The sequence below is a fragment of the Myotis lucifugus genome, unplaced genomic scaffold (genome assembly GCF_000147115.1).
Source record: "Myotis lucifugus unplaced genomic scaffold, Myoluc2.0 scaffold_28, whole genome shotgun sequence".
Taxonomy (NCBI): Eukaryota; Metazoa; Chordata; class Mammalia; order Chiroptera; family Vespertilionidae; genus Myotis; species Myotis lucifugus.
Window position 1 is genome coordinate 10,603,452 of NW_005871076.1, and position 22,737 is coordinate 10,626,188.

The 22,737-nt window shown below is 50.2% G+C and overlaps 1 non-coding gene across 1 annotated transcript; it reads right to left on the reverse strand.

Moving 5' to 3' along the window:
* Positions 1 to 3,785: 3,785 nt before the first annotated feature.
* Positions 3,786 to 3,910, reverse strand: LOC111825502. Its single transcript, XR_002828687.1, has one exon. It is a non-coding gene; the product is annotated as a small nucleolar RNA SNORA25 (small nucleolar RNA).
* Positions 3,911 to 22,737: the final 18,827 nt, after the last annotated feature.

The window sequence follows — 22,737 nt, forward strand, 5'->3', positions numbered from 1 at the left end:
AAGATGTGTTTCCTTGTTCAGCCTGTGAACTTGAGAAAACTATTCTCAGATCTCACTCAATGTGATAACAAACCCCACGAGCCCGTGCATCCTGCTCTAACCAGCAGTTATTGAAAAGATGACTTAGATGTTTTAATTAGCCTGCATGCGGGAGTACCCTGGTTCTGCTTAGTTGAGTTGATTTCAAAGCCAGTGTGTCGTTGTTAGCAATGGTAATACGAGCCACATTGTTCAGACAGTTTCTCTGTGGCAGGCTCCGTGCCAAGGACTTTCCATGCATCTCCCACTTAATCCTCGTAACTACCCAGGGAGGCAAGTTCTATTATTATCCCCATTTTTCAGATGGAGACACTGAGGCACAGTAAGTCACTAGCCCACAGTCCCTGCGCAAGGAAGTGGAGGAGGCAGACCCTGGGTGAGTTCAGATCTGTGGGACTCAGTCATGGGAAGCAAGGGGGAGGACACACAGCTGAGGTCCCGCTCCTGTGCACAGACTCACCATCAGGGACTCCCGCGGCTCTTCCCGCCCTCCAGCTCCCACACCTGGCTAGACTCGGCCTCTCTCATCTAGAAGGCTTACAGCCCTTCTCCCGTGGCACGGGTCTCCTCTCTTCTGGGACCCCCACCAACTTTTATGGGGTTTAGATCGTCTCCTCCAAGGAAAAGGCCATAAGGCTCCTTCTGGAAGAGGGACCCCAGGGCTTGCCTTTGCTGTGCTCGTCTCCCAGTTCCTCTCCCCACCTCTCCCAGCCACGTGACCTGATCTCCTATGGGAGGGAAGACAAGTTTATAAATTCCCATACATCCTCCCCAGCTTAGCTGCAAATGCTCTGAACTTTATGGACTCCTTCTCTTTATTTCTTGCTATTAAAAGTCAAGATTATAGAGCTTGAGAAATAAATTATTTTTCTAAAAGCCTGTCACCTACAAATTGAAAGCCTTAGTTTCCAGAAAATTGTCTCTGCTATAAGTTTCAAGAGCCAAGAAGTTGATACCTTTGCGCTCTGTGCACCATATTCTCCCCCGAGCCTCATGTCTGGTTTTAGTGGCAAAAGAACTTAGGAGAAAAAATAATTCGCTGAAAATGAAAGCCACCAGCCATCATTTTGAAATACAGGTGCTCCTCGACTTACGATGGGGTTACGTGCCAATAAGCCCATCGTAAGTTGAAAATATCGTAAATCAAAAATGCATTTAATACTTAACCTGACCTACCGAACACCATCGCTTAGCCTCACCCACCTTAAATGGGCTCAGAATGCTGACATTAGCCTGCAGTTGAGTTTCATCTCAAGAGTAATTGCTTTCCTCTTCTTCTCACCAGAAGCAAGAGACACAGATGGGTGTTTTGTGGACATGATGAGATGTGAAGCACAATATCCAAAACATGAAGGGGACACTGTACACTGTAGGGTATGGGTGGTTTCCCTTCGTGATCACACGGCTAGTTGGGAGTTGCGCTCAGTGCCACTTCTCAGTCACGAGAGAGCATCGTACCGCACATCACTAGCCCAGAAGATCAAAATTTGAAGTCGTTTCTATTGAATGAGTATTGCTTTTGCACCGTCATAGAGTCAATCAAACGTAAGTCAAACCATCGTAAGTCAGGGGCTGCCTGGACTGTCTGCTCACCTGGCTATGGCTTGGATAAGACTGGGCCTTGGTTTCTTTGTCTTTTGCGTGAAGAGTTGAACTTGCTGGTCCCTCAGACCTCATGGGCCCTGACGACCCATGATCCTGACATTCCAGCAGGGATGCTGGGGCCCTTTCAGAATGGACACGTGTGAGGAAGGGTCTCTCTCCCCTGCAGTTTGAGGCAATTTGGGAAACGCAGGCTCAGTCTGAGCCTTCCACGCTGCGGGCACAAGATTAGCCCAAGACAAATGGTCCTGCCTGACGCCAGCCATCTCCATCTGCGGGGATGGAGAATCGGGGTTGTTATGGGCCTGATTTGTGAACTTGAATGAGGGCTTCTAGAAAGCTATTTGTAAAATTCATTGCTGTCACTGGCTGCAGCTCACACATTCCATCTTCTCAGAATAAGTGATTCCTCATTCCACACATTCATAAAATAGAGTGGACTGTGGGGTGGGGGTGGGAAGGGCTGGGTGAAGGGGTGGGGCCGGCTGGGGAGGGTGGGCATGGGGAGAGTGCCACTGGGCAGAAGAGCCACAGGTGCCTCACCGCTGATGGGAACGTGGTTACAGGGAGCTTCCCGTTAGCCTCCCACTGCCCCGCACAGGGTCTGCTCTTGCCTGCTTTCTCCTGGGGAGGGCCTCAGAGGGGTTTCTGCACACCCAGGGGGAGAGGGCTATCCCCTTTGCCAATGTATGCACTCAGTCTCCAGGCCTGGTCAGGCAAGCCGAGTCCTGTGAGCAGGAAGTGCTGGGAAGAAGCCTGGAGTCTACCTGGAACAGCGGGTAAGTCAGTGCAGGCCCCGGCACATTTTGAAGGAGTCGAAGCCATCTGAGATCTCCCCAGAACAAGGTTTTATCTATCAAATAACCACTGTACTTCTGATGGCACCTAAGCAGGTTTATCTAGATCAAAGTGTAATTTAAATTTAAAAATTGAATTAGTGAAGAAAATTAATTTCCTAAGCTACTCTTTTATGCCCTTGCACGCATTTGGCTAATAGACTCTCTCCCAAACCTGTTTGGTTGTCTGTAAGGTGCGGGTAACGCCCCACACTCTACTTGCCCCCAAAGGCAGCTGTGATTCTAAGACAATGCAGGAACTGGTTTAAGGGTATTCACAGCTGCAGAGGGAGAAAGGGCGCTCCCTGCTGACCACAGGGGTTGTTTGTAGCAGCTCTAAGTCTGTGTTAAGCCCACCAGACCCACTTTTTGGTTTGCTGCATTAACTTGTTGGTCCACAAGGTGCTCTGTGTTTGTTGCTGACCAGGAAATCCCTGGGACCACCGCCTGCAAGTTTCACAGCAGAGCTGGGCTCTGCAGGGTTTGGCCCTGGTTGGGGTGAGGGCCGACTGCTCTGGATGTGTTTTGGCCTCTTAATGGCTCATGTTCTTTAGAAGCTCCAGCGCCTTTGACCAAAGAGCAGAATCAGGCCTCTCTGAGCCAGGACGTCTGCAGGTGGCATTGCCACTGCCATGTTGCTCATGAAGGCTCTGACCTGGGTCACCGGGCAAGGCCAGCTGTGTGCAGTGGGTATGGCTGCCCTCTGGTGTTGGGAGACTCGCAAGTCCATGGGTGGGTCGATAGGCCTGGCTCTGGAGCCCAGAGTGCGGTCTGTGAGGCTCACGGGAGGGACTCAGTTCCTTCTAGTCAGGTGTTCCTTGGAAGCTCTTGCCGAACCAGAACACCGGGGCAACCAGGACGCCCGCCTCCCTGTGGTGTTACAGCGGAGGCTTTGCCACCGGCCTGCACGTCCAAAGAGGAGGCTGTCTCTGCTCAAATCAGACGGAGATCATACAGCACATCCTTCTCTGAGCTGTGAGTGTGCGAAGCGCACAGCACGGAGGTGCGACTGTGAGGGCCGGTTTGTAGTGACTGAGGATTCCTGCAAGTTACGATGGTTGTTCTTTGTGGGCTCCAGGAACAGGGTTCTTCCGGCTCTGCCCCTTCCCACACATGTGAACTTGAGCAGGTCTCAGATTCTTTGAATCTGTTTCCTGGTCTCTAGAATACAAAATAGGGCTGTTTGGGGAATTAAGTAAGACAAATGGAAATAAATCAGCTATCAAATACCGGGCCCAGAGTAAGCCCTTGAAGGACAGGAAGGGTTGGTTGCTTGTGTGCTTTTTTTCTATTTTTCTAAATCTTATGTCTTATATCTCCTGAGGAAGGCACAGCACTATGAGTGCCTATTACATCCTATGGAGAACTCAATCTTAGGTCACTGCATTAAGACCTCCTGGTTTGGGTTCCATAAGCTCTCTTTGAAATGACCTCTTAGTTTTTGTTTTTGTTAGTTAATAGTTGTCTTGTTCAGGGTCCTCTTGAGAACTAAGTTGAGGAAACTATATGGTGCTGATCTGACCTCAAGGAATTGAAAGCCCAGGAGGATTGGACGGGAGAGCCTGTCTGCCTGCCCCCCCTCTACCTGTGTCCCCTCCAGTGCGCTGCTGGGTGCCACACCTCCCCACCGCAGGACGGCTCCTCCAGGGAGAGAGCCCTACACAACCACAGAGGAAACTGGGGGCGGCTAACTGTGCTAACGAACCTCATCATAGACAGGTGGACTGGACACAGGGATCGTGAGACATTTGAGAAAACCAAGAGCATAAAAGAGAAGAAACAAGATGAACAAAAAGAATAACTCTGGAGAATATGAAACAAAATAAAAAAATTTAATTCTAATAAAAACCCTTAGAAAGAGTTGAGAAGATAACATTTCCATAATATAAGAAAGGGCTGCTATGAAAAGAAGAACAGAGCAAGAAATATTCCTTGGAAATTAAAAATATAATGGCTAAAAATTTAAAATTCAATGAGTCAAAGAAAAAGTCGCAGTATCTCAGAACATAGATTTAAAAAGAGATGGAGAAGGTGGCAGGCATAGACAATCTAAAGGTGTCAGTGTACATCTACTCATACTCGTCCACTCAGAAAAAGGGAACAGACATTTGGAAAGAGGAAATTATTAAGGAATGACAGAAGAAAACTGACCAGAGCTGAAGCGAGTTATAGATCTTCAGATGGAAAGACCCACTGAGAACTGCACAGGGGGATAAAAGAAGGTCTACAGCTGCATGTCCTCTTGAAATTTCAGAACATCAAAGGTAAAGAGAAGATTCTAGAAGCTTCTAGAGAGAAAAGACGGCTGTCAACAAAGAATCAGGAATCATTTTTATCAGATAGGTGGTATCAACACTGGCAGGCAGTGAAGTAATTGTCTTCAAATTTCTGAAGGAAAACAATTTTATATTCCAAATAAAAGCATTTTCAGACTTGCAAGGGCACAGAAAATTACCTTCTTTCTGGCCAAAGAAAAAGTGAGGGGGACGGGATGTGGGGGGACGGGGGAGGGGGGTTGAGCTGGTGTAATCCAATTAAACAGAAAAGGAATCTAAAAAGAAGAGCTGTGTAAAAAAAGTGGGAGGTGATACATTCAAGTTAGAAAAGCAAGTCAGAGGAGAAACTGGAGGATTTCATTTCTTACAAAAATCAAATTAAGCCCAGCCGGCATGGCTCAGTGGTTGAGTGTCGACCTATGAACCAGGAGGTCACAGTTCGATTCCCAGTCAGGGCACATGCCCAGGTTGTGGGCTCAGTCCCCAGTGTGAGACATGCAGGAGGCAGTCAATCAATGATTCTCTCTCATTGTTAATGTTTCTATCTCTCTCTCCCTCTCCCTTCCTCTCTGAAATCAGTAAAAATATATAATAAATAAATAAAATGGTTTTTTTAAATCAAATTAAGAAGCTCTAAAACTTTAACCATATGATCAAAGAAGAAATATTTGAATACATTTTTAAATGGCAGTTAAAAATTATGGGGGAAAAATTGCTAAATAAGAAAGACATGGTAAAATGTTAAGCAAACTAAAATATGTCATGATGTTGAGAAATGGAAGGAAGGTGAAGAGAGAGAACTATTTGTGAGACCTGAAACAATTCCCTTCAGACAGCATAGGGGAGTCTCTGAGGTGAGGTTCCACGTAGCTTGCTTTGAATGTTATGGGTATTGTCATCAAAATGTTGGTAATGCTTTTCATTCATTTTCACTTTGAGAGTCAATGAATAGAAACTTACACTTATTACCTATAGTAACAGAATGTAGCAAGGTAAAATTAACATTATAGATCATTTAAGTCAGAAGTAACAGGGAAAGATCAGGTATTGGATTTCTTCTACCTCAAGGGTCAAGAAAGGCTGCCTAATTGATCTTTCTTTCCTTTTTTTTAATTGTATTAATTTTTAAATCATTTATTACTTTACAATTACAGTTAACGTCCAATATTATATTAGTTTCTGGTGTACATCTCAGTGATTAGACATTATTTAACTTACTGAGTGACAATCCTGATAAATCTCATACCCATCTGACACCATACATAGTTATTAGAATAATTTACTATATTCCCTATGCTATATTTTACTTCCCCATGACTTTTCTGTAACAGCCAATTTGTACTTAATCCCTTCACCTTTTTCATCCATATCCCCAACCCCCCTCCCATCCAGCAACCATCAAAATGTTCTCTGTATCCATGAGTCTGTTCTGTACTATTTGTTCATTTATTTTGTTTTTTAGATTCAATTGTTGACAGATATGTATTTATTGCCATTTTATTATTAATATTTTTATCTTTTTTTCCTTTTTCTTAAAGAAGACCCTTAACATTTTATATAATACTAGTTTGATGGTGATGCACTCCTTTAGCTTTTCTTTGTCTGGGAAGCTCGTTATTTGTCCTCAGATTCTACATGATAGCTTTGCTCGGTAGAGTAATCTTGGTTGTAGGTCCATGCTTTTCATCACTTTGAATATTTCTTACCACTCCCTTCTGGTCTACAAAGTTTCTGTTGAGAAATCAGTTGATAGATAACTAACTAATTTTCTCTTGCTGATTTTAAGATTCTCTCTTTGTCTTTAACCTTTTGCATTTTAATTATTGTGTGTCTTGGTCTGGGCCTCTTTGGGTTGATCTTGTCTGGGACTCTCTGCTTCCTGGACTGTATGTCTATTTCCTTAACCAGGTTAGGGACATTTTCAGTCACTATTTTTTAACTAGGTCTTTGGTTTCTTGCTCTCTTTCTTCTTCATATGGCAACCCATGATGCAAATGTTGATATGTTTGAAGTTTTCCCAGAAGTTCCTTACACTATCTTCACTTTTTTTTCAAGTTTTTTTTGTTTGTTTTCTGTTCTGAGTGGGTGTTTTTGTTGTTGTTGTTGCTTTCTTTCTTATATTCCAAATTGCTAATTTGATTCTTGGATTTATCTACTTTACTGTTGATTCCCTGTAAATTATACATTTTAGTTAGTATATCCTTAATTTCTGGTTCTTTTTTATGGTTTCTATGTCTTTTTTCATGGTGTTGAAGTTCTCACTAAGTTCCTTAAGCATCCTTATAACCATTGTTTTGAACTCTGCATCTGGCAGTTTCTTGCCTCTATTTCATTTCGTTCTTTTTCTGGAAATTTCTCCTCTTCTTTCATTTTGGACCTCTTTCTTTGTTTCCACATTCTGGCTGCTTCCCTGTGTTTGTTTCTATGTATTAGGTAGAGCTGCTGCATTTCCCAGACTTTGTAGAGTGGCCTTCTGCAGTAGGTGTCTGTAAGGCACAGCCGCCTGAACTGGGTACTCTAGGTGTGCTCCTGTGTGGCCTGTGTGCACTGTCCTCTTGTCATTAAGCCTTGGTTGCTGTTGGCATGTCACTGGGAGGGATTGATCCTCAGGCTGATCTGCTGTGAAGACTGGCTGCAATCCAGTGGATGAGCTGCTGGGCAGGAGTCAACCCTATGGAGCAGGACTTGCTTCAGTGGGGCTTTGGTGCTTACCAAGTCTTACCCTTTGGTGTGTCACTCATGGAGGTGGTTATAATCCAGCATGGTCTGAAGCTGTCCACCAGGTGCCCTGGCTCTGGGGCCTCCCAGGAGATGCAAGGTCAGCCACCGCCTGTGCCCTGCTTGGAGCCACCTTGAGCTCAGAGCCATCTGCACATGGCTCCTACTTGTGCTGGGCTTGGAGATATCCAGAAGTGGCCAAGCTATGAACCAAGGCCATGTGTCACTAGTGCCAGGCCTGTGGCCACTTAGCCAGAGGTACAGATGCTGCTTGTTTGAGAGACTTTAGGAAAGTCTGAGACATGAGGCAAGAGAGGCTAGTTGTATATAAAAAAGCCACTGGAAATGGCTTGGGTGGGTCCACAAGTTGGGTGGGGTGGGGCCTCAGGGAGTCACCAGGGTGGAGTAACAGTGTGTGCCAGGTTGATGGAATCTCAGATATTGTGCCTGCCTGCTGGCTCTGTGAGGGAAAGGCTCAAAAAAGGAACACTGGCTGAAAGCTGTTCCCTAGCTCTCACCCTAATGTCAGACAATTCGGTCCCTCTCCATAAGTCTCTGGTTCCTTTTGAGTTGCTGCCCCAATGCTGGAGCTCAGAGGGAGTGAATCCAAGTAAGTCCTTGCACAGACGAATGCCTGGGACTCTGGCAGCCCTTCGCCTCACTCAGCCTCAATTCTCCCTGTTTTTCACAGCCAGAAGTTATGTGGACTACTCTTCCTGGCTCTGGAACTCTGGGCTGGGAGGCCTGGTTTGTGGCTAGGATCCCTTGCTCCTCAGGGGGACTTCTGAAGTCAATGTTTTATTGATTGATTTGAGAGAGAGAAAGGAAGAGGGGGAGGACAGGGAGGGGGGGGGGTAAACATTGATTTGTTGTTCCACTTATTAATGCATTCATTGGTTGATTCTTATTTGTGCTGTGACCTGGGATCAAACCTGCAACCTTGGCGTATTCGGATAATGCTCTAACCAACTGAGCTAGCTGGCCAGGGCCCTCCCAATTTTTATCTGCCAGATGTGAGTATGGAACCAACCTGTTCCCCATCTCTGCCCCTCCCGCCAGTCTCGATGTGGCTTCTTCTTTAAATCCCTAGTTCTAAAACTTTTATTCAGCCAGATTTCAGATGGTTCTGAATGATAGTTGTTCTGTAGTTTACTTGTAATTTGATGTGGTTGTGGGAGGATTTGAGAGCTGCATTTACCTACACTGCCATCTTGATGGGAAACCCTGTCTAATTGATGCATTAACATTTTACTTTTTTGTTTTCCTGGTATGCATATTTTACTTTCAAAACTTTAAAAAAATTAGGCCACATCAAACATCTGAAGAGTTTCTACCCAACTATTTTTCACAGGCTGTCATGCTTATAAGAATCCACAGCCTTTTCTGTCTGGTGCCTTTTGCTGCTGTATTTTTATTTATTTACTGTTCTCCAAAGAACAGTAATTGCAATTTTGAATTGCTCAATACATTTTCTCAGCTACAGATGTCAATGTATTTATGTAATGAAAGTGCCAATATGTATGTACATATCTGGGATTAGCATAGAGATGATGAAGGCAGTTCAGTGTTGATCAATAATCGTATTTGATGTGGGCTTTTTACTCTGCTGCTCTCAACCATCTTGTACTTTGATATGTATTACCACCCACTGAGATTCTGGCCTTCACTAAATAGAAGTTGCTGGAGGAAATTCACAATCTAGCGATTGAATTCAAGTGGCATTGCTTCCAGAATGACAATGCAGAATTAGGTCTTGCACAGTAAATAGAAACCCAGTAAATGGGAAGTGTGCCCTTAATAAAAATGTCTTTTACTGCCTTGAATACAACAAAACAAACATCACTATACTGCAGCCTCCAGTAATAACCACTTCATGTTTCAACTATAGGGTCAGAGTCATCCTTCAATCAAATGTATAAGCAGTTTGACCAAAAACTGTATTTTTGACACATAGGGTATTAGGAGATCTGAGATTGTCAAAACGCAGTGTTGAGAAGAATGGCACAGTGTTTTGAAAAGTCCCCTGTGTTCCACATTCTGTGAAGCTCCAGGGCTGCTCGTGTGTTCCTGGGACAGAGAGGGAGCTCTGGGCCGGCCTCCCAGGGAGCCCAGGTGCTGGCCAACCTTGGATGGTCTCCACATCTGTGCTGAGCGTCCAGCCCTCTGTTGGCCCCGCTCGTGGCCTGGAGGAGACAGTCCACATCAGAGCCAGCCTCAGCCCCTCTGTCCTCCTCACCGAGGACTCAGAGGATAAGTCCCAATGCTTTCTCTTTCTTTCCAGAGTTGCTAAGGAAATCTGTGCCCTGCTTTACTCCTTGCTGATTGAAATAAAATGGATTTTTCTAGGACGGGTGGCCTGAGCCCTCATTATAATGCATAATAATGACCCGCATGACACGAGCAGCTTTCATCTTGATGGCTGTCAGGGGTGCTCCCTGACCGATTCCTCCTCAGAAGAAAGGAAAGGCCCTAACTAACCCCAACCCCCAGTCAGTAGGATAATGACAGGCCCGGGGGTTCTCCAGGGCTGGTGGGAAGCAGCTCACCTCGCACCGTGAGGACCATGAGCAATTGGAAACAGCATCTCTGGGAGGCTGTTAAAAGGCCAAACTCTGGGCGCCACGTGTGCCGTGACTGCCATATGCAAAAACACGCAGCACGAAGGAAAGCGACACAAGGGGACACGCAGAAATACAGGTGGCCTTGTTGCTAGAGGTTCAAAATTACTGGCGATTATTTTTTCTTTTGCCAAATTTTCTCATAATCTTCTTGAAAGGGGGACTCTGAGGGCTACTATTTAGTTACAGTAGAACCCCTTCATCAGCAGTTTGACTTGCCCCTGTTTCAGTTACCTGAGGTCAACGACAGTCTGAAAATATTAAATGCAAAATTCCAGCAATTAAAACTGTCTATAGTTTTAAATTGTGCGCCTCTCTGAGTAGCATGACGGTCTCACACCGTCCTGCTCTGTCCCACCCAGTGCACATCGTCCCTGTGTCAGGTCCTGCTCTGTCCCTCCCAGTGCGCATCGTCCCTGTGTCAGGTCCTGCTCTGTCCCACCCAGTGCACATCGTCCCTGTCAGGCCCTGCTCTGTCCCACCCAGTGCGCATCGTCCCTGTGTCAGGTCCTGCTCTGTCCCACCCAGTGCACATCGTCCCTGTCAGGCCCTGCTCTGTCCCACCCAGTGCGCATCGTCCCTGTGTCAGGTCCTGCTCTGTCCCACCCAGTGCACATCGTCCCTGTGTCAGGTCCTGCTCTGTCCCACCCAGTGCACATCGTCCCTGTGTCAGGTCCTGCTCTGTCCCACCCAGTGCACATCGTCCCTGTCAGGTCCTGCTCTGTCCCACCCAGTGCGCATCGTCCCTGTGTCAGGTCCTGCTCTGTCCCACCCAGTGCGCATCGTCCCTGTCAGGTCCTGCTCTGTCCCACCCAGTGCGCATCGTCCCTGTGTCAGGTCCTGCTCTGTCCCACCCAGTGCGCATCGTCCCTGTGTCAGGTCCTGCTCTGTCCCACCCAGTGCGCATCGTCCCTGTCAGGTCCTGCTCTGTCCCACCCAGTGCGCATCGTCCCTGTGTCAGGTCCTGCTCTGTCCCACCCAGTGCGCATCGTCCCTGTGTCAGGTCCTGCTCTGTCCCACCCAGTGCGCATCGTCCCTGTGTCAGGTCCTGCTCTGTCCCACCCAGTGCGCATCGTCCCTGTGTCAGGTCCTGCTCTGTCCCACCCAGTGCGCATCGTCCCTGTCAGGTCCTGCTCTGTCCCACCCAGTGCGCATCGTCCCTGTGTCAGGTCCTGCTCTGTCCCACCCAGTGCCCATCGTCCCTGTCAGGTCCTGCTCTGTCCCACCCAGTGCGCATCGTCCCTGTGTCAGGTCCTGCTCTGTCCCACCCAGTGCGCATCGTCCCTGTGTCCAGCTCATTCATGCGTAGGTGCTCCCCACCTGTTAGTCACTGAGTTTCCGTCTCATTTATCAGATCAGCTGCTGCGATATCACAGTGCCTGTGTTCAAGCCACCCTTACTTGACTTAGTAATTCCATATTCACATAACTTTTATTAGAGTATATTATAATTGTTCTATTTTATTATTGTTGTTCTTAATCTCTTACCATGCCTAATTTATAAATTAAACTCTACCACGGGTATGTATGTATAGGAAAAAACATAGTGTATACAGGGTTTGGTACCATCTTTGGTTTCAGGCACCCACTGGGGGGTCTTGGAATGTCTCCCCCATGGATAAGGGGAGGACAGTGTAAATGAACTTACTGGAAGTTTTCCCAGTGTCTTATGCTCTTTATCATTTTATAACTGAATGAGCCACAGGACAGCCCAGGGTGAGACCCAGCCACACGGCCTGGGTTTGGACCCTTCTCTCTCGAGTGGGTGAGGGGAGAACACCCAACTACCAACAAATCCAGCTCCGCAGAAAGACCACTTTCCCGCCTTTGTCCAAGAGAATGAGTCCCCAGACACCATAGGGGCTTCAGTCAGACGCACGCAGGTCTCCCAACCTGACCAGGCTGACGTCCATCAGGTAACAGGTCTGGGAGCCTGGGGCCCCATCGGCTGCGCGGTCCAACCCCTGTGCAGCCCTGCCTGTCTCATCGCTCTACCTGCTCTTGGGTCAGGGCTGCAGGAGAACAGCCCACCCCCTCCCCACCTGCCCCGGGGGCACGCGTTACCCCTGTATCACTGTCTGGGCATCCTGTGAGCGGGTACGCGTGGGCGAGCTGCGTCAGCATAGAGGCCCCGGGGTGGTCGGGGCCGGCCGTCCACAGCAGAATAGAGATTCGTGCGCAGCTCTTGGTTGGGTGGTTCCTGCGCCTGAACCCAGAGACACAGCCGCTGCCAGAGCCAACAGGAGAAGCCGACTCCAAATGTTTTTTCTTTCCTGGGGGGTTGGGGTAAAATGTAGCAAGTCGACAGCTTGCCTCCTTACCGAGTATTGTAAGTGAAGACGAACCATGCTGTTCATTCGGGGGTGAATCACATAAGATTCCCACACTTTCCGTGCCAGTGTGCTTTGCTTTATACAAAGGTGCCTTTTTGTTTTCTCTTTTCTCCGATTGTGAGCTCTCTCTGCTTCTGCCCCTCTCTGCACCCTTTGACCCTCGCAGGCCTCTCCTCGAATTCCGCCTCCTACCTCTGGCCACATAGGGCTCAGCACCTTGTCCCTTCGGTGCCAAGCCTGCCGTTCCCTGAGCTTCTAGTGGTGCTGCGAGACTCTTCAGACCTGCCTTCCCCTGTGGGCAGTCCTTGCTGCCCTCCTTCCTGCCCACTTGTCACCTGGTCCCTTCTCCCTGCCAATTCCTGGGGCTCCTGAGGTCACCCTCTGTCAGAGTGCTATGCAAACTGCCCAAGCCAGCGATGCGGTGGCTGAGTCCTGAGAACCGCACAGGAAGCCGTGGGTACTGAGTGACAGCGCTGGAGGAGGTGCTAGGCATCCTCACAGACCTGGTGCAATGGGTAGATTGCAGTGCACTGGAGACCGCTGATAGGTCAGTAAGATAAGTAGGTATTCGTATTGTTCTTGCTCCGTGGATGGGGTTCAGAGAGGTTAAGTGGCTTACCGGAGGCTGCCCAGCTTGTAAGTGCTATATCCAGGGTTCATACCTAGGGTTTCCTAGAGGAAGAATGCTTCATGGTGGGCCTGGAAGGACAGAGGGGATGTGGACACGCAGAGAGCAGGGCATGGGGTGGTGGTGCACAGAGGTGACAGGAGTGTGTGTATTGAAAGTGGGGGTGCTCCACTGGCAGGTAAGAATGGGAGACAGGCAGGAGGTTTCCTCCCTGAAAGGTCTGCATGCTGCCTGTCTCAGCCTCTGCTCCTCCACACACACTCACACACACACACACACACAATACTCTCACACACACTCTCACACACTCACGCTCTCTTACATACACACTTCTACACTCACATACACTCACACATACACACACTCTCTCTCACACACTCACACACACACTCACACACACTCTCACACACACTCTCACACACTCACGCTCTCTTACATACACACTTCTACACTCACATACACACACATACTCTCTCACACACATACACTCACACACACACATACAGTCACACACACAATACTCTCACACACACTCACGCTCTCTTACATACTCACACACTTCTACACTCACATGCACTCACACACACACACACTCATACACATACACACACACTCTCTCACACACACACACATTCTCTCTCTCACACACACGCACATTCTCTCGCTCTCTCACACACACACACATTCTCTCTCACACACACACACACATTCTCTCTCTCACACACATACACACACACACACACACACACACATACACACACACACACATATCCACACATCAGCTTGGCAGGGAGTCCTGTGGCCACATGCGAGTGAAATGCTGGAAGAGGAGGTGAGCATTCTGTGTGCGCTGGGGTGTGAGACCAGGAGCTGAGCTGGCTAACATCGGCAGGAAGCCTGCCCGTGGTTGAGGGTAGTCACCTTGGCCTTGTCTTAGGCCTGCGGCAGTTGAAGCAAATGTCATTGAGCTCTGCACACATTCTTCCTGTCTTCTCTAGTAGTTGAGGAGCGGGCATGGCTGAGGAAGCGGTCCAGGGAGCTCTGTCATCAGAGCCCTGGGTCTCTCTCCCTGGCTATGTGACAGGAGCATGAGTGGGCTGGTGGTTCCCTGAACAGTAGCTTCAGAGGACCTTCAGGTGTCACATACCTGGACCCAAGCAGTGGTCCTGAAGCCTGGCTACCCTTCCAAGGCCTTTCAGAATAGAGGCCTGGGCCCCATCTCAAGGGGCTGGTAAGACTGAGACTCAAGCAACCCTTGCTTGCTTCCCTCTATACATTTTTGCTAAGTTATCTGAGTGAATTACTTTATTCCTCTTTTATGTCACAAGAAAACCCACATCGTCATTTTATTAATGTTTTTGCAATTACCACGTAATGATTTCCAGCTTAGTGTGGTTGGTGGCACAAAGACGCTTCATCGAATATCCTCATGATAGGCCTGCAAGTTCTCTGGGGCCAGAAGCTTTTCCCATCAATTAAGCTTCAAAGAGATGAGTTTCAGGCTCAGCTGCAGCCGTATTTTTATGTTTCTTTCAGGGCTTTCCTGCCTTCTCCTGACGTCTTAGAGAGACTGGGGAAAGTGGTGTGGGGCTGAGGTGTTTACTAGCGGGCGCAGAGAGTAGGTTTATAATAGTCATTACTGAATATTAGCATGCTGCTTGGAAGTAGGACGATTTATATTTTCATTACAGTCACTCCTGGGTGCCCCCCACCCCCACCCCAGTGCTGCCAGGGAGAGGGTTGTGTGTCCTGGGCCCTGGGATCAAGGCCTGGAAAGATTGAATTTCCAGAACCTTCCATGGACCTCACACTCACCCACCACCCCAGAGATCTTGGGAATCTGACACAGTAAAATACAAAGAGGATTTCCCCGCCATCCAGAGTGCTCCTCCTCTGTGCCAGGTGAGGTGCCATCCTGGGCCATCGACTCTGACAGCAACCCTGGGGACAGAGGCTATGGGTCCCTGTGTACAATGAGAAAATGAGGCTCGGGGAGAGGAGACCGGGGTTTCTAGCACTCCGCACAGCTCTGCTCACACACTTCCAGAACACAGTGCATGGGAGAGGCGGACACACCCAGCCGCTGGCCCGTCCTGGACGCACACATGAGGGAAAATTAAAAGTACAAAAGAGAGGTTGTGTGCTAGCCAAGATTTGGAAGCAGCCTGAGTGCCCATCAGCAGATGAGTGGATAAAAAAGCTGTGGCACATTTACACCATGGAATACCACTCAGCTGTATAAAAGAAGGCCATCTTACCTTTTGCAACAGCATGGATGGACCTGGAGAGCATTATGCTAAGTGAAATAAGTCAGTCAGAGAAAGACAAATATATGATCTCACTCATATGTGGAATCTAATGAACAAACTGAACTACCAAGCAAAATAGAGACAGACTCATAGATAGAGAGCAGGCTGACAGCTGTCAGGGGCAGGGGGTGTGGTTTGGGAGGCTGGGTGAAACAGAGGAGGGATTAAGCAAGAAGAAAAAAACTCATAGACACAGATAACAGTATGGTGATTATCAGAGGGAAAGGGGGTGGAGGCAGGTAGAAGAGGGGAAAGACTTGACTCGGGGTGATGAACACACAATACAGTATACAGATGGTGTATTATAGAATTGTACACTTTACACCTATATAATTTTATTAACCCATGTCACCCCAATAAATTCAATTAAAAATTATTTTTAAAAAGTAAAAAGAACCCTGGCTGGTGTGGCTTTGTTGGTTGGGCATCATCCTGTGCACCAAAAGGTCGCTGGTTCGATTCCTGGTCAGGGCACATGCCCGGGTTGCAGGCTCCATTCCCAATGGGGGGGGGGGGGGCATGCAGGAAGCAATCCATCAGTGTTTCTGATGGATATTTCTGGCATTTCTCTCTCTCTCTCCCTCTCTCTCTCTCTCTCTCCCTCTCTCTCTCTCTCTCTCCCTCCCTCTCTCTCTCTCTCTTTTAAAAAAAGTAAAAAGAGAACTGATTCCAGGCCCCATACTCTCATGCATGGAGCAGGGTTCCCTCCCCCATCAGTGAGAAATGTGGACACATGCGCCGGGAGAAGCATCTCCCAAGACATGGTGCCATTTTAAACATAATTATTGCAGCAGCCCCACTTTCAGCCAGCAGACTCCCTCATTTTATATTTACTTTTAGTCCCACTCTATTTTCTGTGACCCATTATCTCTACTAAGTCATTTAAAAGCCATAATCACGGCCATTTGCTCCAGTGGATGCGACCCAGATAAGTGGACCCAGATCCACTCCTTGAAGATGCTGTGGCCCCCAATTAATCACACCAAGCCAGCCACCACCAGTTTTACCTCCTCTCCGTTTAAAAACTAGGTGGTGTAAAAAATAAAAAATAAAAATAAAAACTAGATGGTGTGCACACAAAGCACTTGCAGAGGGTTTCAGGGCAGGCTCTGCTCCTTTGCCCCCCCCCCCAACCCCCACCTTCTCCCCCAGCTGAATGGCCCGGCTTTGCTGAGGGGAGGGGGAGGGGCGGAGGGGAGTGTGTGTTCTGGGGCCTGCAGATGAGGGGCTGCCACCCGGTGGCCAGGATGCTGAGCCCTGTGCCCGCGCCTCTTTGCCTGTGTTCGCCTGAGATCTAGAGTTACGGGAAGCCTGGCAGTGACTCACGTCCTCACGAATGCACGGAGCAGGGAGGAGCTACACAGTTGCCATCTCTGCCAAGCCAGACGTTCAGAATGAGGATAAATTATCTCCCTCTGCTCCTTCAGTGTACGTCATGCTGCTGGGATCAATCAGTTCATCCCCCGCTGCCATGGGCGTGGCGGGTACAGTACCTGCAGACAGGGTGCACGCCCTCCTGTCCCCGAGGCCCCTGCTGGCGGGTGTGTGCCACACACTGGGGAGGGAGTTAGCACCAGAGGGCAGTTAATGCTCCGAGTCAAGTGCGGGTTCTGGGCCCTGATTGCCACAGGACGGGGGAGGGGAGCTGGTCAGGGATGGCTTTCTAAGAGAGCTGTACCCAGAAGGGTGGGCCCGGACTCTAACAGGGAGGGCATTTCACACAGAGGAGACTGGCTCCAGCAGCCCTGGTAAGGCTGGGCCTGCGGGGGCCACCATGCCGTCCATCATGGCTGGTAACTCAGGCATAGTTGGACCATGAGGTGGTTCCAGAAGGCTCCATCTTGATCCCCTCTGAGCTGGTGACCCTTGATGCCCTTTTCTAGGCCTCCAGAGCCAACAGCCAGGGCCATGGCAGTTGAGTCTTAGGCTGAGCCCTCACTTCAGTCCTGGAAACCTTGGGAGCCCAGGAGATGAGCAGAGCAAACCAGGTCATGGTCTGTGAGCGGCTCCTCCGGCCTTACCCACAGGCCCTGGCTCACGGGCCTCCAAGGAGGCCACCTCTGCTGCCAGGGCCCATGGCGGCCCTCAGTGAGCAGAGACCGACATCCATGCCATTTTCTCAGCAGAGCCACCTGCTACCAGCCAGGCCTGTTCAGAGGGAGGGTGTGGGGAGCCTTGCTTACAGGGCCTGTGAGGGTGTCATCTTAGTGCCTGGACTGTGTGGGTCAATACCTCTTGGGCGCTGAGTGTGGCAGTGAGGCCAGGATGCTCCAGGGTAATGGCATCCCTGACCCAGTCTCCTCCATCCTCCTCCTGAGCCTGCTCAGCAAACCCCGTCTCACCCTCAGCCTCCTCCCCAGAGACCCAGGCCAAGCTAACAAACTCCCCAGGGAAGGTGAGCAACTCGGAGCCTGGCCCAAGCGATGCCCAGTCTCGGAAATACCCTCACTGAGTGTGGCTCTGGGGTTGGCTACGGGTCATTCCTCTCAGACACTTAAGCCCCCATCTTTGTGTATCCCCTGAATTCCGGGCACTGGGCGAAGGTCAGCCCAGACCCCAGATCGCTGAGCCAAGGCTGTTGGCAGGGAAAGTTAGGACCTGCCAGTGTGCTCGTGATAACAGGATTTGCCCAGGAAGTGGCCCTCCTGTCTGTAGGGTGTTGACACCCCCCTTGTGCTGGAGAAAATCCTATCCTCCCCCATCAGTCCCCTTGGTCCTTCCCACAGCTCTATTTGCGTCTCATGGGGTTTCTTGCAAGAGCTGAAAGACTGGGATTAGAAGAGAAGGGGGGTGGCACTGGGGCAGGCAAGGCCCCCAAGAGTGTGGGCACAAAATGCCAGGTGGGCAATAGCCCGGCTCCATCACCAAAGCCCTGGCTCCAAGGCAGGCCTCTTATTGTCCCTAGAGGCCTCGGTTTCCACATCAATAAAATGAGTGTCTGAACTACATCGTGCCAAAGCCTTTACTCCTGCTCTTGGGGGCTGTGACCTAAGATTTGTGCTGCGTGGGCTGCGTAGGCATTTCCAAGAGGCAAATGGGGTGGGAGGACGAGGCTGGGGCTGAGCTGCTGGCACAGGACCAGTGTCGCTGGGCTGCACACCCCAATCCTCATTTGTGTGTGCTTATGTCTGTCTGTCCGTCTACATGTGTAAGGACTTGTTATCCAGTGTCCTCTGCACGCAGTCTGAAAAGCCAAGAAAGTGTGTCACCCCACACCCTTGAAAATCTTTGATGAGGACACAGTTACCCACCAAACAGAGCACCTTTAGTGGGGAAAACACAAGTCCAGGTGAGAGCGTGACCACCTTCTCTAACTGATGGCTCCTGTTTTCATTGGGGGCCATTAGCATCAGGAGACGCTTTTTGAGCCTCGCCAGCTGATTTGGCCTTTGGCATGTAAAGTTCTCTATGAAATTTTTAACCACCTTTTCAAAGCCCAACTCAAAAGAAGACAAGTAAACACTCCCTAGCCTGAGGCAAAGCACGCAAATCGTGTGACACGTGCAGGCTACCTGCGCAGGTCTCCGGTAGATAAGAGCTTCAAGCTGTGGGCCGCTGGCCCCACCTGCCTGCCCCCAGGTAGGCTCCGGGCTGTACATTCTCCTTAGGAGTGTCCTGGAGGGTCCCTGCAACTCCCACCTCCTGTGGGTCCTGAACCCTCTTAAAGCATCTGAATCCGTTTTCTTGCCAGATAAGGCGACGAGGAGGCCATTCTTGGGATCTGAGAGGGCCAAGCATTTCCCAGTGTGTGAATCTGATAAGAGTCAGCATGTCCGCAAAGTGCCATTGGAAGTGCCCAGAGCAGACGGTGAGACGGCTGCTGCGCTGTGTCTGGAATAACGCAATTTGCTGGAAGAGGAGCCACACCCAGGTTTCCTCTTCAGTCGCCATGGCCCACCCTTCCCATCGGTCCAGCTCCTCTCAGGGCCAGGCTCTGGGTTCTGGACCCCGAACCAGGACTTACCAGACTGCTTCCTCCCTGGGCGCTGGCCCTGCCCCTGCACGGTCATGTGTTAGGCGACCTCCAGGTCCTTGACTTGCCCAGGAAAGATTTCAAAGATGAATCAGAGAGAGAATAAAGTAAGTTTTATTCAGGTCCAGGAAAAAAAAAAAAGATGCCAGTTTTTCTGTAATACCTCCCCTTCTAAAGTGCATGTCCCCACAAGCCCAGCAAAACTTCTACAAATGCAAATGTGGAACACGTTAACGTGGGGGCAGTTCCCTCCTAATGACCTCAGTTCGATCCCACTGATTGGCAGTCCACACACCCTCACGCTGGAGGGGGTGACAACACCAAGGCCATGGGTACACAGTGCCGTGGCCATCCAGGCCCTTCTAAAACCCAAGGAGGCCAAGCCCACGGTCCCAAAGGGCAGCAGCCACAAGTTCCATCTTGCCCACATCACCAAGGGTCTCAGGCTCTGCAGGTCAAAGGCCAAGGCCAAGGCTCAAACCAAGGCCCAGGCTCCGGCTGCAGCTACAGCTCAGGTTCCAGCTCAGGCTCCCAAAGGTGCCCAGGCACCCAAGAAGGCTCCAGAGTAGAAGCCTCTGTCTGCCAATGTGAGGACGGAAGGAGTGGTGTGACCCCTGGGCTGCTGTCCGCATGGGGCTGGTGTCCTCCTGTGCTATTTGTACAAGTAAACTTGAGACGAGGTCCGTCAAAAATAAAAATAAAAACTAGTTGCTCTTGGGCTTGGCTCAGAAGCTGAAGATCACCTCGTCCGAGCCAACACCCTGAGCAGCACCATGAGCCGCGCCAGGCAGATGAGGCGTGGGCTCCATGCCCCCCCAGCCCCAGTCTCCTCACCTGCTGCCCCACGGTGCCGGTGCCCTGTCCAGGGTGTCCTGGGAGAACAGAGACAGGGAAGAGCCCTGTTTCAGAGAAAGGGGGAAGGAGACAGGTCCTGCCCCAGGGGTGCCTGCGTGGGGCCTCTTTCCTCCCCAGCGAGGCGTGCGTGGAGGGCTTCAGCATTTATTCCAGTTTTCAAACACCACTCTTTCCCTTCAGGGTCATGTGATAGATGTGCCAGTCGACCATTAGAAGTGTAAGTGGATCCCTCGTCCAGGAATGCATCCGGGTTTGCTTTCTCTAATAGGAATGGAAGAGAGGATCGTAAATGTCAAACAGCAGACTGTACAGCAACACCATTGAACCAGGCATTCATGAGCAAATGTGCCATTTATCTAACAAAGGTCTGGGTGGTTTTGTTCATTTAAATTACCTGATGCTGGAGCAAAAATGGAGATGAGGGTTTATCTTCGAATTCAGGTGCAAGTGGAGGCAGATATTTCCATGCAGGCTGGATGGGCTCTGGCACAGCAGCTGGGGAAGGAGTGCGCGGCCAGCGTGGCATGTGCATTGGCCAAGGTAGGTTGTAGGTCATGTGGAGCCTTGGATGTGCAGATTCTGTGTTTGGGCTCAAAGTGGGCTCCATACCTCAAGAACCCAGAGCATGCAGACGGGATGACGAATAGGACCCTCCAGGGAAAGGAGCAGAGGACCCTGACCAAGGACAGTTGGCCAGCCGGGTGCTAGGCTTCCTAGAGGACCGGGGAGAATAAGGGCACACTAGTGAGTGCGGTGGCCCATTGCTGGCTCCGGGGTTGGGACTCGTGAGTGAGGAGGAGACTCAGGGGGAGCTCCAAGTGATGGAGGGCAGGAGACAGGCTGAGCAGCTCCAAAACTGTCACCAGTGCCCCTGTGGCCCACGACCGTGTCCACCCAGGGTCTCTACGGCTGGGTTCTTTAAGAGAGTGAAGACTCTCATGCTGGAGATGCAGAGGCACTGGGGCACAGTGCTTGGAGGAGAGAGGATGGAGATAAAGGCAAGTTCCTCAAAGCTTAAGGGGCCAAGGGGCCAGATTGTGTGGCTGACAGTGGACAGAAGCAGCTCCTTGGAGCTGGGCTGTTGCAGGAAAGTCAGATTTGAAGAAGGGGCTTTTCAGGAAAGGAGCACCTGGGGGCAGAATCTGCAGACCGGCTTTCTGCCAGGAAATGGGAATAGCCGGTGGCTACAGCGTAGGCCACGGTGTGCACACCTCCCCATGGTTCCTGAGTGTAGGCAACAGTGACCCATCTGCTCAGAAGTCACAGGCCCCAGGAAACAGCCAGCAAGGGGTCACCACACGGCATACCTTGGATGCATCTGTTTGTGTTTGATTGGGGATTGTGACGATTCCATGTTGTGTGTGCTTAACAATCTCCTGGAATTTTCAGAATTTTGTGGCTTGGTCCACACCATCAGTAAAACTATATCATGTTAGTGGAAATGTATCTTAAGATAAACCCATTGGTTTTGGCATTTATTGTTAATTGAATTTTCGCAGAAATGGCAGCAGAAAGATGGTTAATGTTCCTGAATTTACATCAAGTTAAACATCTGTTCCTCTTAAGCTAAACTCCAGTAAAGTTATGGCAGCTCATAAATTAGATCTGGGAGTGAAATGCTTCCTGCTCTTTGCACAGCTTAGCAGTTTCAAAGTAGGCCTCAGCATGACACGTGGCACCTGAGGCCTGTGTCACACAGCCACATTCAGCTGTGACATCAGTGCCAGGCGACTGAGCCAAGTTTCTGCTTTGGTGGGAAAGATCACAGCTTTGTCAAGCGGCAAGTGTCATTGCTTCCCAGCTGGGGACAATGTGGGGACTGGGGATGCTAATGTTTGTGTGGGGATCAGGAGGAGCCTGTCCGCAAGTGACCCTATAAGCCTGGGCACATCTGGTCTCTCCCTTGGGCTCCACTGGGGGCTCTCCCGTGTGAGGGTCTCAGAATCTGAGCCAAGGGGCTGGGTCCCTGCCAGCTCAAGAAGGGCTAGAGTCTAGTGGGTGTGACTCTCAGGCATGGCTGGCTACTGTGTGGTTTCTGAAGGGATGGCCTGTGTGTGGTTTGGGAAGCAAGCTGCCTACACCCACATGTTGGAATCTCGGGGCATGGTGCACCAGCCCAGACCCCGCGATGGAGAAAACCAGGCCAGTGAACGAGGGGGCTCTATAGGTGCGGGGGGGTGGGGGTGGGGGAGCAAGTTGGAGAAGGAGGCCAGAGGACGTGGTGCAGGAATGGCTGGGGGTGGGGAAGGAGGAAAGGCAGGCAGACACTGCCCCTTCCTGGTCACCCTCACCGCCCTCCCTCCCTGTTGCAAGGTGTCTCCCGCCTCCCCTCACCTGCTTCTGGCTGCTTCCTGTGTCCAGGACCTGGGCCTCCAACAGGCACCTTCACCACATGGCCTGTCTCACTCTCAGCATCTGAGCTTCCCTTTAGCTGGGCGGCATCTCCCACCTTGCCCACATTCTGCAAACCCCCCTTCCCTGGACTCTTTGGAGCCTCCAGCCGCACCCATACCTGGGGCTGGGAGCATCGCCTGCCACAGAGTGAAGATGG